Source organism: Gymnodraco acuticeps, unplaced genomic scaffold (assembly GCF_902827175.1).
Source record: "Gymnodraco acuticeps unplaced genomic scaffold, fGymAcu1.1, whole genome shotgun sequence".
NCBI classification, from domain to species: Eukaryota; Metazoa; Chordata; class Actinopteri; order Perciformes; family Bathydraconidae; genus Gymnodraco; species Gymnodraco acuticeps.
The window spans coordinates 193,510-211,076 of NW_022990414.1; the positions used below are offsets into that span (position 1 = coordinate 193,510).

The window sequence follows — 17,567 nt, forward strand, 5'->3', positions numbered from 1 at the left end:
GTAAAAGATAACTGTTAATGTCCGTAATGAGGGGGGGGGGGGGGGGGGGGGGGGTTTCATGGTGATATCTGTTAGTTTATTGTTTACCCTATTCTCCTGTAGTGTGTACCACATGTCTGAGTTTTATTGGTCACAAATACATTTAAAAAGCACACAGTGAAATGTGGTCTCTGCTTGTAACCCATCCTAGTATAGCTATTGAGGGCCCTCTCCCAGCAGTAGCAGTCCACACTCCATTTTTAGATCTGTGCGGGGACTTGAACCGATAACCCTACGGCAGTTATTGCACATCAGAAGTCTGGTAGCTCTGTGTACAAATGTGCAAAATAAGCTGAGGGTTGTCTGAAGATAAAAAAAGTGGACATCTCGTTTAATATCCAAGATGTACAGACATATTTAGCTGTATACGTTTTGACCTGTATGAAGACAGAACATTTGTAGATACAGCTTTGGGTCTCTAGAACTTTTGCTCAGAAAATCTAAAGTGAAAAGTAACAAATCAAATAATAAAAATCTTGATCTCTAACGAGGGGTTACGTATGGTAACCCTTGTTATATAAGCACAGGCGGAGCCCTCTACTGGACTCTATGGGTACTACCTTATCATGCGAGCATTCACCTACTGAGACTTCTATAGACGTAGCCGGCCCCGGGGCGGGCCTACCTGAATGCGCGCGCATCTCACCGTATAAAAGGAGGCCTCGCCTCCTGACCGCCTCCTACACCTCTCTTCAGCGAGCGGTATAGGACAGACAGTGCCCCGAGTAGAGGGCTCCGCCTGTGCTTATATAACAAGGGTTACCATACGTAACCCCTCGTTAAATCTCTCACAGGCTCCGAGCCCCGATGTATACACATGCTAACTGTAGCTTCCAGCTCCGTTATCCGGCCGCTATGGTCCGTAGCAGCTCGTTCAAGCTCAAGCTCAGTTTGCTCGACTTTATCTTGTAATGGTCCTATTGACTCTTTTAGTTCTTTTCGGACAGAGGTAATCTCGGAGTGTAGGCTGGAAGACAAAGAGTACATCTTGCCAATAATGTCGGCTTTCAGGGAGTCCATCATACTTTGTAAAAGTTCGGCGTCGAGTGCGTTAGCTTCAGCCACCCCTCGAGTAGCGTTAGCCGGGTCAGGCAAAGGCGAGGTTTTGCTGCGGCCTCCTCTCGAAGTCTTTGTAACTCTTTACAATTATTTTGTGTTTTTGAAGTATTTGTTGTCTTTTTAAAATAGTTTTGAGTCTCTTTGACATCTGTTTAACTCTTTAAAGTCGTCTGGTGTCTCTTTGTATTATTTCTTTGTTTCTCTGTTGTTGCTTTGTGATTATTTACTTTTTCTGTACGTAGCTCTTTTAGTTTCATTCTGTTGGTGAAGCCAAGAAGGGCTATGATCATTTAATAATTATTTTTATTTTTATAGCGCCTTTCAAGAGATCCAAGGACGCTTTACAATGGGAAATAAAACAACAAAATAATAATAGTCACAAGGATACACAGGTTATGAAAAAAATAAGCGGTTGCTGGTTACTTCATTTTAGCTGAGGCCAAAGGCCCGGGTGAACAGATGGTGTTTGAGGTGTTTTTTGAAGGTGTCCAGAGAGTCGGCATTCCTGATAGCAGAGGGGAGAGCATTCCAGAGGGTGGGAGCTGCGACACTGAAAGCCCTGTTGCCAAAGGTTTTTAGCTTGGAGCGCTGGATGGAGAGCAGCCCGTTGTCGGAGGACCGCAGTTGACGAGAGGGGGTGTAGGGCTGAAGGAGGTCAGAGATGTATGGAGGGGCTAGGGAGTGGAGAGATTTGTAGGTTAGCAGGAGGAGTTTGTACTGGATGCGTCACTTGACCGGGAGCCAGTGAAGGTGGATGAGGGTGGGGGTAATGTGTTGCCAGGGCTTAGTGTGGGTGAGGAGCCTGGCTGCAGAGTTCTGGACGTACTGGAGCCTGTCCAGGGCTTTGCTGGTGACCCCGAACAGGACTCCATTGCAGTAGTCCAGGCGTGAGGAGATTAATTAATGTTTCTGCAACGGGGTCGGGAGAGAGGGCCGGAGTCTAGAGATGTTTTGAAGGTGGAAGAACGCAGTTTTGACAGTTGACGTGATGTGGGAGTTGAAGGTGAGGCTAGAGTCCAGAGTGACGCCCAGGCTGCAAACCTCAGGGGAAGGGTGGATGGAGCAGCCATCGATGGTGAGGAGGAGATCTCCGACCTTCCGGAGCAGTGTTTTTGGGGCCACAACCATGAGCTCTGTTTTGTTTTTATTGAGTCTCAGTAGATTTGTTGACATCCAGGTTTTGATGTCGTGGAGGCAGTTGACTACTGACGGTGGGGGTAGCTGGGATGATGGATTGGTGCTAATGTAGAGTTGGGTGTCGTCGGCATAGGAGTGGAAGTTGAGACCATGTTGGCGGATGATTTCACCGAGGGGGAGCATGTAGATGTTAAATAGAAGGTAATGGGTATTTGGGTAATGGGGCCTCTGTTTGGTAGACCTGTTTAGTATCCATCCCTGTTTTCACATGGGTGTGTGTGTGTGTGTGTGTGTGTGTGTGTGTGTGTGTGTGTGTGTGTGTGTGTGTGTGTGTGTGTGTGTGTGTGTGTGTGTGTGTGTGTGTGTGTGTGTGTGTGTGTGTGTGTGTGTGTGTGTGTATTTTCAGGTTGGGTGCAAAGCCTGCAGGCAGCAGTGAGACTCGGCCCCCCGCAGCTGTAGTGACCCTTACCGCTGCAAGATGGACTATCCCTGCATCGGAACCTGTCTGATCATCAACAAGAACTTCCACCCAAGCACAGGTAGATACAACCTTTCTACAAAACACAAAGGTCTTATTTCATAGTCACTTGCACTCAATGTTCTGCATTTTTCATAATGTACACAATAAACATACAATAAGTATAAAAGAGGTCTTCTCTGATGGACTTGTACCAAATCTCGCCCTCCGTCTGTTTAAAAAAGAAAACGATTAAAAGCCTCCACCCTGTCACATCTTCACCTTTAGTAATTTACCAAAATGTCAAATTAGTTAGTTGTGTTTCACCATTTTCTGTAACATTACACACAATTAGACAAAAGACATTTGTTTGTGACTTAAACAAATGTGGAAAAAGGTGTTTTCCTTCTATCATGTTATATGTCGTTATACATCACATAAATGGTACTGTACACAACACATTACTTTAAGACATTTTTAAAAGGAACATACCGTACTTTCTCACATTTAATTATTTTATTTGCATCATATGGGACAACACAAAAGACTCAAACCAGTAAAACAAAACAAAATGGAAGCTAAAATGTCCCTAAGAACAATCATATCTAGTGTTACGGTTCTTACACATCCATTTCAAGCTCAGCATTTACAGCACGTTTCCATCTTTGCCCAAATGACTTTATATTCACCGTATATACCGCCATATTCCCCTTCGATCATTTTCAAAGTTCCCTTTCTCCCACCCGGCAAACAGCAACACCTTTTCATTCATGTCACAAGCTTCAAGTCCAACACAAGAGAGAAAAACATTAAATAATAATTAAAACATGGATCTCAATGCTTCTATAACGGAGAGCAAAGAAACGTAGGCAGCATCAACTATTTGCTCTTAGTAGGGATGCATACCGGTATCCGGTATTACCGAAATACCGGTTACTGGTGGCTACGGTATACCGTACCGAAATCAAATCCGGTTTCTTTTTTAATTAATTGTAAAAGTGAGTCCGTGGCCCGTGATGGCGGGTGTTATAAATTAGATTGTATAATCGTTTTTCTTCATATGTTATGTATTTTTCATTGTCTGTTCAATACTAGAAAGGTAAAAGTCCACAAATGAACTGTGATGGGATTTGTTTTCTCTCACCAGTGAAGGTAAATGTTGATTTTAAAGATGAGATTTGTTTGTTTGTGCAATGCCGAGATCCCATGACCTTTATTCTATTATGTATTTGTTCTCTAGTCGAATCTCAGGTTTAACATTAATTATAACGGTGCTATAATGGTCTGTTTGCATTGACAAGATGTGCTATTCACGCGGCACACCCTTGTTCTTTTTGTCAGCCTACTTGTCTCTCATATTCACTGTGAGCGTGAGAAGAGTGATCTGTGTTTCTCTTCAATGAGACTCTTTCCTGCCACCTGGCATCAACCTGGCTGCCACTTAATTTGTTTAAGTCTTTCTCTGCAGCACTAGACCAAAGTACAAAACAGTAATCAAGCTGCGACAGAACCAATGCATCCAAAACCTGTCTAGTGACATCTAGTGGCAAATACTTGTGACACACCCCTTCCCATTTTACATACATATTGCAATATTATGAGAAACCTCAAGACAAGAATGGGTGAAAGCACAAACAACAGAAGAAAATATAATAAATCACATGCGATTCAACAATTATTTCTTAAACCAAAATGCGAAAGTTATATCCCTTGAAATCCTGAATCCAAAAGATTGAAATCTACAAACCACATTAGTTGAGGTTTGTAGCTCAAGGTTCAAGGTTCTTTATTGTCAAACTAACATAGCTACAGAGTAATTATGTCGTTGAAACTCTTAGGTCACAGGCTTCTCCAACAATGCAACACAATAATACAGATAAGCAGACAATATTAAAACAATATTGTAACTGTAACAACATGTAAGTCCACGTGTGTACAGAGAGAGTATTTAGAAGCAACTCATGAGTTTATTTTGAGCCATTTGACTTCTGCACCAGAAGGTGACAGCATAGTCCCAGCAAGATTCTTTGATGTCACGTACAGTCTATAGTTACATCTCACAGGGCTGCTTTCCTGGAAGATCATTTTGTTTTAAGGTTGAACTATCTGTATTTATTTCCAACTGGTCTAAAATAATTGTGCATTAAGGCCGATGACAGGCTTTGAACCTGTTTTCTACTGGGTTTGGTTTGCTATAAAAATAGGAATGATTAAAGCAGTTTATCAGGATGGTTTTTGTAAGTCGGTGGTGACATGTTGAGCATGCAGCCTAGATGAAGCCAGAGGAACATATCAAATGTAGTTAAGAAGGCCTTTAATGAATCAAAAGCCCTGAAAAATGTACACTATTTCAGGAAGTGAAATTATTACAGCTGCATGTTTAATTAGGAACATATTTGAATCACAAACTGCAATGGTGCATTAAATGTGGATGTTCATAAACTACTGTAGTTTCTCTATTCTTTAAACATGTTCTGACATGACAAGAGATTTCTAAGCCAATGAACTGCTCCCTATGGTCAAGGTGCGCCTTGTTTCTCCCGCCCACATAGTGAGCGGCGTTCCTGATTGGCTGAAAGTTGAAGAACAATTTGACATTTCCTTATACTGTAATAATATAGAGACGGGGGCCACTGACTTACAGAGAGGTAGGTTTATTTAAAAAAACAATATATATTATAGATATGTCATTAGTTTTAAAATAATAAAATTCAATAACGTGCTTTAAAGGGCCATTTCTACTGATCATAATTCCATTGTTGAGGTATACTAAAATAGATTTATATTGTGCAATTTTCCAAACTCAGCAGACAGGGCTTCCGTGCCGGCGAAACAAATACAGCAAGAACAAGCTAAACTCATCCTGACCACACAAACACTCACAGCCGAAGTAAAAACAATAAGTGTGGCTTGATATTGAGTAAGGTTTATAACGCTGTGAGCATGGGTCTGCGGAGAGCATTTCTCCGCGATCTCAACTTAGCAGTCTGAAAAACGTTTACCCATTTAAACAGTCGTGGTAGATACCTTGTTTGTTTTAAACATCATAAATACACAAAACAATGAATACTTACAGGTTGTGTACCCGAATCTCCCGCTGGTCCAAACAAAGTAGGAACAGCATCGTTCTTCAGTGCCCTACGCTGTACATATCCGGCATGAATCGCTGAAAGGTTTGTGAAGCTTTGTGTCGTGAAAGGCTGGCAGAGGGTGTGGCCTCTGGGTATCCCCACGTCAGAGTACCCAGGAAGAAAATGAGAAATCTCCAACGAGGCGTTTTGGGGAGGTATTTTCTGTGTTAGAGTTTTACTCACTACAGGGTGTACTTTGAGGGGTTTTGACTCTGCAGACCGTTTACATGCATAAAAAACCTTCATAACACACAAGGGGACGGGTAACAACCGGTAAAGCATGACATGGGCCCTTTAACCACTAGGTGTCCCTTTCTATCAGCTCTGCACCGTTATGGTGTAAATACAGCCTATCTACCAATTGGATCAAATATAAAAGTCAGTCGAATTAGTGTTGATACTGCAAGGAGACGTATTGTGTGAAAAGAAATGTAAGATGTTGTTTCATTGCTTATATATTTATGATCCACGTCACGTTTTCAGTTTTCGCGGCAGTTCTTCATGTTTGTCCAGAAGTCTTCTCATCAGGGCTCTATAAATAGAGAACTACAGCAGATATGTAATATTGAATGCAGCCGAACCGTGTATTACAATGGAGTTATGTGATGACTTTCAAAGAGAAAAGCAAGCACACTCGGGATAAGGTATTATTTTTTTTAAATGTTTTCAGATTTCACATCGCATAAACACCAAATCCCAGTGTGCATTGCGGCTAAACCATCCAATCACCGAGCTGAGGATCACTTGCCTACGTCTGTTTCCGGTTTAGTTTATGACGGATGTATTTTGTTATACACACATTCCTTCACATTTAAATTGACATTAAAGTATTTCGTGAGGCCTTCTAACATGTTTTTAAATATAACTATGGTTGTAGTTGACCAGTTTGTAATTTAACATGAACCGAAGCTGTTGCCTGGCAACGCAATCGCACATCGTCACGTCCGTTAATTCCACATCCACACGCATGGATTAACATCGATTTAATACATTAATGTAGCCTTTGTTTCTGCTAAAAGGTGTCGACCAGCTGGGGCAACAAAGAAAATCGGCGTAATCGAGTGTGACTATTACAACAACAAAAAATTATTATATCAATATCGACAATAACAACCGACCGTCGGGGTAGCATTTGCTTGGCATTTCCGGTTATTTCTCCACTGGTTAACATGGGTTAACAATACCGTGTAACTGTCACGTTTGAAGGGACGAAATCGTGACATCTTCACGTCTCCCAGCACGGTACATCGTCACATGTTCACATCTTGCCGTGATACCGGGTTGGTTATTGCTGTCACTATGAAACTTTCAGTTGGTGCAACTGTTAAGAAATCTGAGATGAAAGCAGCCAGGACTCGTGTCAGCCAGTCCTTGTGTTTCTAATATGTTTGTTTCCATATTACACTCCATCCCTTATAGGTGAGGATATTGAATACAGTACTTTAACCTTACCCAATGTAGTCTGGTTGCTGTATTTTAACTCTTGTCTGAACCCAGTGATCTATGCCTTGTTATACCCCTGGTTTAGAAAATCTATCAAGCTCATTGTTACCCTTAAGATACTTAAATCTCACTCTTGTGATTCTAAAATACTGTAATGACGGACTGGGTTTGAGTTATATTCTAAAATAATAATAATAATAATGGGTTCCATTTATAAAGCACTTCATATTTGATTTCAAATCCCGAAGTGCTACAAGTAGTGAGCATGAACAGTATAAATAAACATTACACAACACGGTAGAATTAATAAAAAGCAATACAAAAATAAAAATCAAAGGGTGATAAAAAGGTCTAGGCAAAGGCTCTTTTGAAGAGATGGGTTTTGAGGCCTTTTTTAAAAGCCTCCACGGTCTGTGGTGCTCTCATTTGTTCAGGGAGAGCATTCCACAGACTGGGAGCAGCCGAGCAGAAGGCCCGGTCTCCCATAGTACGGAGCTTAGTCCTGGGGGGTTTGAGGAAGTTGGAGTTGTTGGAGCGGGTGGTCCGCAAGGAGGTATGGGGGGTGGGGAGTTCCTTGAGGTAGGGAGGGGCAGTTCCATGGACACACTGGTGGGTGAGGACGGAGACCTTGAATTCGATCCTCAGTTCCACGGGTAGCCAGTGTAGTGCTTTAAGGATGGGGGTGATGTGATCATATTTGCGCACCCTCATCAGGATCCTAGCAGCGCTGTTCTGAATGTATTGGAGCTTCTGGATGCTTTTGTTAGGGATCCCGATGAGGAGTGCATTGCAGTAGTCCAGCCTGGAGGAGACAAAGGCATGGACCAGCTTTTCGGCGTCAGACAGAGTGAGTGCGATGTTCCTGAGGTGATAAAAGGACCTCTGTTCAGATTGACATGTTTTTGCTATTGTTGCTAAGTCCGAATGCAATGTGTATGGCTGAAGAAAGATTACACATTATTTAATGTAGTAAAACATATATTGAATAATTGAATTTGCCTTAAAATAAAACTGGAAAATATGACATTGTGTGGAAGAAGTAGTACTTTTTGACCTGCGTTGACTTCAGTGTGAACAGTATTCTGATTAATTTAGTAGACATTATGCAGTACAGACTGATTGATTATGTCGTTGGCAGTAAGTCAGTGTGCAACTTCAAACAAAGAGATAGAGCTCTCGTGTGTGTGTGTGTGTGTGTGTGTGTGTGTGTGTGTGTGTGTGTGTGTGTGTGGGTGTGTGTGTGTGTGTGTGTGTGTGTGTGTGTGTGTGTGTGTGTGTGTGTGTGTGTGTGTGTGTGTGTGTGTGTGTGTGTGTGTGTGTGTGTGTGTGTGTGTGTGTGTGTGTGTGTGTGTGTGTGTGTGGTGTGTGTGTGTGTGTGTGTGTGTGTGTGTATGCATAAAGCTCAGATTACTCCAGGGGCCTGTACTACGAAGCTGGTTCGACCTAACCTGGATATGTTTGAGTTAGTCGGTTGGCCTAATCCAAAACATACGCGCTCTCGCTAAACTGTACTACGACGCGGGTTATCAAGTGGATCGCTCAAGCCAGCCGTGTCCTATCTAGTTAGGTGCGCCTTCACATGAAAGGGGTGGTATTTGGAGCATTCGACCAATCACAAACATGGAGAAGCATACTGACAGTGCAGCGTCATACTTCCTGAATGAAAAGTCAACTATAATATTAGACATATGAAGAAGTTAAACTTTAAACATCCATGACTTAAACACTTGATCCAGGATCAAAGCCACATAGCTGCACCTGCAAGGTGAATACAGCTGGTAAAAGAAAAAGTGTTTGAATGCGTACATTAACAGGTTTATGATATCACTGCCCCGTCTAAGACATGATCTGACTTTCATTACATTTGACTCGAGTGTTTCGTCAACTTAATGTGTTGCTTAAAATAATACTTCTGCATACAGTATGTGACACTGTGAGTGTTGCACGGCCAGATACGGCTCAGCTGACTCAGATAAGAAAATATACATTATGAAGTGATATGCCGTGGATTGTACTTAATGTGACTCTGATCCGGTTACTTATGTTGTGGCAGATATTTAAGTAAGCTTTCTTAACGCTAATGTTATAATAGTCAGATTGCTCTGAAGATGGAGGTGATATTCTATTAATGTTCACGTTCACACAGTCGGTGATTTTTGCCGGCCGTCTTTCCTGCGACGGCAGCTTTTCTGTATTTCCTTTCTCCTGTAATATGACTTGATCGCTTTAAACTCCGCACACTGAGCTCTGATTGGTCAGCAGGCAGTGCTTTCACTGAGTTGAGCTCTTAGCCTGCAACCTAACCTGGTCCCGACCAGGTTAGCCGCTAAGCATAAGTTGCCATGGAGATCTAGCCTGCTAAAAAGAGAACCAGCTTCGTAGGACCGAAAACCCCGAGTTTTCCCTGAATTTAGCCGGCTAAGCGAAAATCCTGCTTCGTAGTATACCCCCCAGAGCTCTACCAAATGTAAGCAAACTTATACACAAACTCAAAACATATGTCATATTACAACCCAGGGCTAGCTCAAAGGCACACTGCACTTGATACAGTGTATTATTTGAGTGCCTGTTTTTGTCAACCTTGATGATCCCTATCCTGTAGCCCTCATTGGACAGCTGTGTTTACTCTCCTAAACATGGCTAGTTGCATAGCATCATCCATGTGGACCCCAAAAAAGGGTCCCAGGCTGGAGGCTGGCACTCGGGGCTACCCGAAAAAAGTCCTAGCCATTCAGGCAACGAGCTCCTCAACCATGGCTTGTTGGCCACCTCCATCTGTGCCTTTTTGAGGGCGGCCTCTTTGGCCGCTCTAGCCGAGGCTCTCCTCCACTCACAATGAATACACTGAAGAGTATACTTTAGCTCGTACAGCTCTAGGTAAAAAAAAAACAGCTGGGTCCATATTTGCCCCCGCCGCCAATCAGGCTTAACAGGTTAAGGACCTTATGAATCTGATAAGGGCTATAAAAGTGTTCATACTGGGCAGTTTATTTTTATTATTTAGTTTCCCAAGCAGGAAACACGTGACTTATCGTAACTTTAGACATCGTAAAAGCATTTTTATCGATATTTTATCGTAGATTATACATTTGACTGACACAACTATATAAAATGTACCTTGTTCATAAAAAAAAGTGTAAAATTAATCAAATACAAATATTTGTTTTATGGCAATCTAGAATATGGGAAGAGGTGGGGCGGTGCCCCTAGCGCCCCTATGGGCCGGCCGCCATTGCTCGGAACCAAGTGTTGCTTCCCAGACCTGCCACTGTCCTTCCTACACATCTCGCCCGTCCCGCCCCGTCCAACAGTACAGAAAGCGGCCTCATTGCGAAAGGGAATGCAGCAAAGATAATCGTTTTATTACGTTGTTTTCGTAATCGTCGCAAGCCAAAATCGTAATCAAGATTAAAATACGATTAATTGCACAGCCCAAGCCCTCGCACATCCATTCAAGTTGGGGTAGTGCCACAACTGGTGGAGACAGGCTTCAAGGATAAACATTACGTTCTGCATGGAGGGTGATGCGCTGAAAATGCTGTGTTGCAAATAATAATAATAATAAGAATGCATTTTATTTGTATGTTGCCTTTCAAGCCTTTCAAGGTCGCTGTACAAGATGAGAAAACACAAAAACAAAACAACAGCATAAAAACCAGACAATGCAGTATATAATCAATCACAACAGAGGATGTGTGATGAGTAGGTTGAGGAAAAAAGTCCCAGACTCTACTGTGCACAGTTTTAACCGGCGGTTGTCCAAGACAGGATCCTGGTCAAACGTGCATCCTGTTCGTTACGCCAAAATGTGCTGGGAATTCTTGAAATTAACTAATCAAAGAGATGTCTTTCTGAGTCTTTTTAATCTTTTGCAAAAGAGGCATACAACATGAAGAGCAATGTCTCCACAGCCGAGTGCAACCACTCAAACTGAAGAGAGCTTTTATACAGTTTAATAAATAAAATAAACAACTCTCTAACAGACATATGGGGTTTTACAGAAGAGCGGGAAAGGTAGTCTGTTCTTATGGGATGTTTTTTGTTTCTAGACCAGGGGTGTCCAAACTGCGGCCCGGGGGCCAAATGCGGCCCTCGGAATCGTCCCTCAGCAAATTCTGAAAGTATAATGAAATACGGCCCACACATGAAACTTCTGCTTGTCTTATATTGTACTTCTTAAATATATATGTACACATATATTACACAGTAGTATTCATGTGTTAATAAGCCCACCTTTAAAATAAATGCAGTCAATTAAAGCTGAAAACATTTCCTAACAAATCTAACTTGATAAGAAAAAAGCCCAATAACTTATTGTTATAACAAGCGTGAAATAAACTCTTCATACTTCCTGTAATTATAATCAATCTGAAGCTCCTGCTTTAAGGAATGAGCTGCTGACAGAATAAAGTAAACCCTCTGGAGAGCTGAGAGCTGTTTGTTTCTTAACCTGTTAAGCCCGAGAGGACCCTAATCCGGGTCTGGCGGGTAGTTTTTTCACGAAACTGTGTCTCATGGCTTCTTAATATTTAAAAACCTATTAATGTGTCGTACTCACTTAACGGTTAGAAACTCAGCTAACTGAAGATATGAACCATTTTTACCGAAACAAAGCACAAGTCTCACAAGAAGCGTCTAAATTAGCCCTGAGCGAAAAAATGCACTTAGCACAGAACTCAAGGTAAAAATACCCTTATTACTTATCATAACTGCACAAACAAGATATCCGATTAAAGCTGAGATTCCACAGATTATATAGGTATTAGGGGTGTTGAAAATAATCGTTTCTACGATGCATTGCGATGTGGACGTGGACAATTCGGTCTCGATGCAGTGACGGAAGATAATCGGTTATAGCGTAGTAACGTTGCTTCCTGATTTTCCGGCCGCGGCTTTACTATAACTTTTTTTTTTTCTCTCACTTTAATATCAAATCGGTTGGTGACGCAGAGATCAGGGAACAGACGTGACAGCGGCACAGCATCACCAAACACGGAGCAGTCTGCTTTATCCACCAACACAACACCACCAGTCCAGAACCAACAGCAGAAGGACCCGCTCTGAATCACTCCGTGTCGCTGCGGCTCAGAGATTTATGTTTTCAAAAATAATCGCGTTACAATCATGTCAGGTTTTTGGTGGATTTAATTAAGTCTTGGATTGCAGAGTATGAATGTCCTCTAGCAATTTTCAGACGATATATACGTGTGTAAAGTTTGTGAAGGCAGGAGGAAAAAAGCTTCCGCGATCACCATCTCCTCTCCGTTCCTCCAAGCCCCGCCCCCTCCCTGAAAATAATGAGTGACAGGCTGATAGTGACCCGATAGAAACTTTATTATTCACTTAATCACTGAGATATAATGAAGCTAACTTAATCTCATACATTCATGGGATTTATGCAACAGTAAGACAGAGAATGTAAGTGTGCACCCACATGCAGTATTTAGTTGTTATATGCTGTTGTAAATACTCCTGTTGTCTGCTGTGTTCAGACTCAAGTCCTGTGTGTGATGCCACATTCAGGACATTCAGTGTCCTTTTTTTAAACAGAAGACCGTTGCTAGAAGCTGCAGCTAGACTGCAGAAGCATTCGTTTTTTGTTTTTGAGGATGGAACACACAGGAGGCTAGACCTATACAATTCATTTATTTTGGTTTATAAATGAATGTCAAGACATTTATGTTATTGATTTCTGAAGCACTTTCTAAATAATAAAAAGAGAGTTCATATGTATTTACTGCATGTATGCATTGATGAAAAATAAGCCATGTGCAGTAATATAGAAAATTGAGGATGCAACGCATTGGTATGAATCGTGATGCATCGGGATGCATCGGGATATCGAATTGAATCGAATCGTTGACAGGATAATCGTAATCGAATCGAATCGTGAGACCAGTGAAGATGCACAGCCCTAATAGGTATTGGTATCATCACTGAGCGATCAGAATTCGCGACAGGGGAAACAAACACAGACATCACAACACGAGATCGTCTCACCTTAGCTGTTGGTTCTGATCAAAAGTCGTGTTCAATGGCATTAAAACGATAAAAAAAAGCGGAGGATTCACTCTGAGAAAATAAGATCAAATTGACTCCCTAATTAGTCATTCCAAAAACTTTGACTCACCACTTTTTTGCGTTCAATTTGTAAAGCAACTTCAGTCCTAATAAAAAATACCAAGTATGTAATCATTGTCAGGATTTTAACCCTTTAAATGCCATTTTGAAAACATCAAATCACTGTTTTCCATATAATACATATCTGGGGAGTGGCTTCTTTTTTTTATCACAGTCTTGGATATGTCACAGATAGTGAGAGTAGAGAGTGATACGGAGGATGACGGTTATAAAGACGTGTTTCTGAGACACTTTAAAGAGGCGTTAGACGTACCGGCTGCAGTCTGAAGACGACGGGGATCTTCTTCTCGGAGCAGACGGCGATCAGGTTGTCTGGCAGCAGCTGATTGGCCGACAGGAACTGATATTCCCGCCCCTGATCGATCAGGACGTCCAATGGAGGGCCGGGGTACGAAGCAACCAATACTGTGGCATCGTACTCCTGTAACACACACATACACACACACACACACACACAGCATCACACACACACACACACACACACACACACACACACACACAACACACACACACACACACACACACACACACACACACACACACACCACACACACACACAGAGACAGAGAGAGAGAGACACACACACACACACACACACAAACACACACGGGAACACACATACACACACACACACACACACACACACACACAAAGACAGAGAGACACACACACACATACACAGTCACACACAGACAGAGAGAGACACACATACACACACACACACACACACACACACAGGAACACACATACACACACAGACAGAGACACACACACACACACACACACACACACACACACACACACAACACACACACACACAGGAACACACAGACAGAGACACACACACACAGTCACATGCACACACAGTTACACACAAACATCAACATTTATTGAAATACTAAAATAGTTGACGGTTATTTACTGTATCGTTTCGGTAGATTCAGTTTGCATTAAAAAGACAAATCATCGTAACAACGAGTCAATATACAAACGTCATAAAAATCTGGAGGCTCCAATAAATATTTAAATAGCTAGAATAGATATTAAAGAAACAGAAAAATAGGTGCTTTTTCTACACTATAAACCTCCAGCTTGCTTTTAAATGCTCTTTAAAATAGATTACTAAATGTGATCATGATAATTATTTCTAAAATTAACATAAACTATGTGTATCTAACCAAAGAATCTGCTTTAATCCATCTTTGTTTTCATCTATTTTGCACATTCTTTAGACAAGCTAAACACCTGAAGTACTTCTACACATCATCTAAAGTACGAGTCTAAACAAGTTAAATATCTGCAGAAATACGTGACTTCACAGGCTCTTCTGCAGGATACATTAACAGCCACTAGCATAACACACTTGAATCTGTGGTGGAGCTAATGCATTGTGGGTAATGTAATTACCAAATAAGATCAGTATCATTATTTCCAAACTTCACATAAAATATTTTCATCCAACCAAACATTCTGCTTTAACCCATCTTTGTTTTCATATATGTTGTACGTTCTTGTACTTTTATACAACCACAACAAAAATATATATGTTTTTAGTGTGATGATGAGATCTGATGACACTCAGGTGTGTTTCCTCTCACCTGCCAGGGGTCTCTGTCCGACCCCAGGTATCCAGAGAAAGCCTTCTGACCCCAGGGACTCTGAGCCGGGTTACAGATCGGAGCAAACGCTGACACAGTCTGAGGAAACACGGGAGAATCAGAAATAAGGACCAGAATATGTGAACACACACACACTGGATTCCAGATTCAAAGGTTTTATCATCATATGCTCAGCAGCTACAGTGTAGAAATGGCAATGAAATTCTTCTGACCTGAGCTCCTCCAACAATGCAACATATATCATAAAATACAAATAGTGCAAGAAGTCTACATATATGTAAATAGAATATGATATGTAGAAGATTAGCATTGCACTCAGGGTCAAATACCAACAGACACACAGAGGTAAAAACAGAGTAACATGTGCATGCAGGTAGGGAAGGAAACAGCTGTTTATATGTGTGATATGTGTGTGATAAACAACACTTAAAGGTCTCCTATTGTACTGTTTTTAGGCAGATATTACAGGTCTCAGATATATAAAAACATGTCTATGTATAGTTTAAATATAATGCCTAAACCCTGCCTGCCGTCATTGTTGTTTTTTTAACACTTTTGTTAAACACTAGACCCCATGTCTTTCAAAATATACTTCATTGCCCACCAGGGGCGGTTCTGGGGGGGGGGGGGGGCAGGAGACTTTGGACCCCCCTGTGGCACCCCTAAAAAAAAAGAATAGGCGGAACTAACGCTATTTGTCATTCTCGTCGGACCCATTAGAGCGTAAAAACTGTAACTATAAGTATCTGAAATAAATATGTGTACTGAAACAAATACCAATAGCTGTATTGCATTGTTGTTATGCACAATTACTTCATACTGTCTTTGTCTTTTTCGTCCTGCATTTATTGGGCCCCCTTCAGAAAATAACTGGCCCCAGCCGGCCCCCCAGTCAAATTGGTCTAGAACCGCCACTGTCAATAATTGCAGTGTAGATATATGTACTGGGTTTTCTGTTACTGTAAAAGATGGGCTTTTTAGCTATAGCTAGCTCATTTTTCAGATGGGTCCGTTGGGTTGTCCTTAGGCAGTGTTCAAAGACATCTGGGGTCCTACAGCAGTACCATGCTCTCTCTGTCCATGGTCTGAGGTCCGGTTGAGGACAATGATCCTACTACTGTATGCCAATGATACAAGTATCAGCAAGTTAGTTCCTCTGATTCTGATTTGAAATGGTATAAAACGAGTTATTTAGTGGGAATGCTGACACAGCATTCCAACTATCTGTTATGCTACGCACAAAATTATTTATTATTCCGCCGGGTTATTTTGCACCACTTCTCCTCCCACATTGAACATCGCAGAAACTCCGTTCAAACATCAAAACGTTCAGCTCGGTCTGGAATCAATGGCAATTACTTGTATCATTCATAACTTTCATAATTCCAGAGATACATCCCATAATTCATTCCATTTTAACATGGAAGTCAATGGAGAAACTCTTCAGACTTCAACAATCTTCATGCAACTTCAACTGCTAACTGCTCCTTCTTCAACTGCTGCTCCTTCATACTTTCACTCAGAAACCTCATTCCAACTTTAAGATGTTACACATCTTCCTGACATTATTCGTGTAACACAACTTTTAAATCTGATTTGTACTTTTAGAGATATTAAACATTGTTCAGACCTTGGTAAAGAGGCCTTCTTTAGATTTTAGAGTGCGTGATGTCACAGCTAGAGTGGAGGACAGATTTAATTTTGCCCTCATATTTTCTTTTATACCTGCCATCATTCCTAAACCCTACATTCCTGAGACATAATTTTTCATGACAAAAGTAGGAAAACATCTTGTAGCTTGAAAAATAACAAAAAATTAAGCAAAACAATTAAACAAAATGCCTCTTGAGGGCATGAAGTGACAAAAACGTTCAACATGTCTCCATCAAAACCCATTATAAGTTCAGCCTCATCTTTCCCCACCACAGCAGCCGTACACTTTTAGTTAATCTGCCAAAAAGGCCACATTATTAACCCGAAAGTACACAAAAAGCACACTTCAGATGCTCAACTTCCTTGACATGCTTCACACTTTGATATTTCACACCGATATCTGTTACGGTTCTTCAACAAAACGTTCACATGTAACAGGTTTATCTCTCATTCAGGACAATGAAAATGCTCTCCTCTCACTGATCACCATGGAAACCTTTGATCTCTGGACACGTTGTTAGCTCAAATATAAACACCTGTGTCACAGAACACGATAATGTCATAACTCTAATTGACATAATTAGAGCAGCAGACTAACGACGTGGTCACTGGAGAAAATCTTTTTTTCTTTTTGTTTAGGTACACACTGGATGAAGGAGATTGTCCCTCTGATCATGAGTGGAGGAGATCCAGAACCTGTTGACAATATTGTTAACTGGAAACGTGTTCCCTGGCTTGAATTGCAGCAGACCGCCTCCCTCGAACTTGAACAGAGGCCCTCTCCACGACTGTTGACTACACACTTCCAGTACAACATGATGCCACCATCTTTCTTTGAAGTAAGCCAAAGGTAAACCTATCAACTAAAGGTGGATCAGATTCAATGTG

General features: G+C 41.4%; 1 long non-coding RNA gene across 1 annotated transcript; it reads left to right on the forward strand.

Annotated features, from left to right (window-relative positions):
* The first annotated feature begins 1,898 nt into the window (after positions 1-1,898).
* LOC117551886 lies at positions 1,899-17,498 on the forward strand. The gene is made up of 3 exons (XR_004569867.1): positions 1,899-2,436; positions 2,642-2,774; positions 17,319-17,498. It is a non-coding gene; the product is annotated as an uncharacterized LOC117551886 (long non-coding RNA).
* The last annotated feature ends 69 nt before the right edge of the window (positions 17,499-17,567 follow it).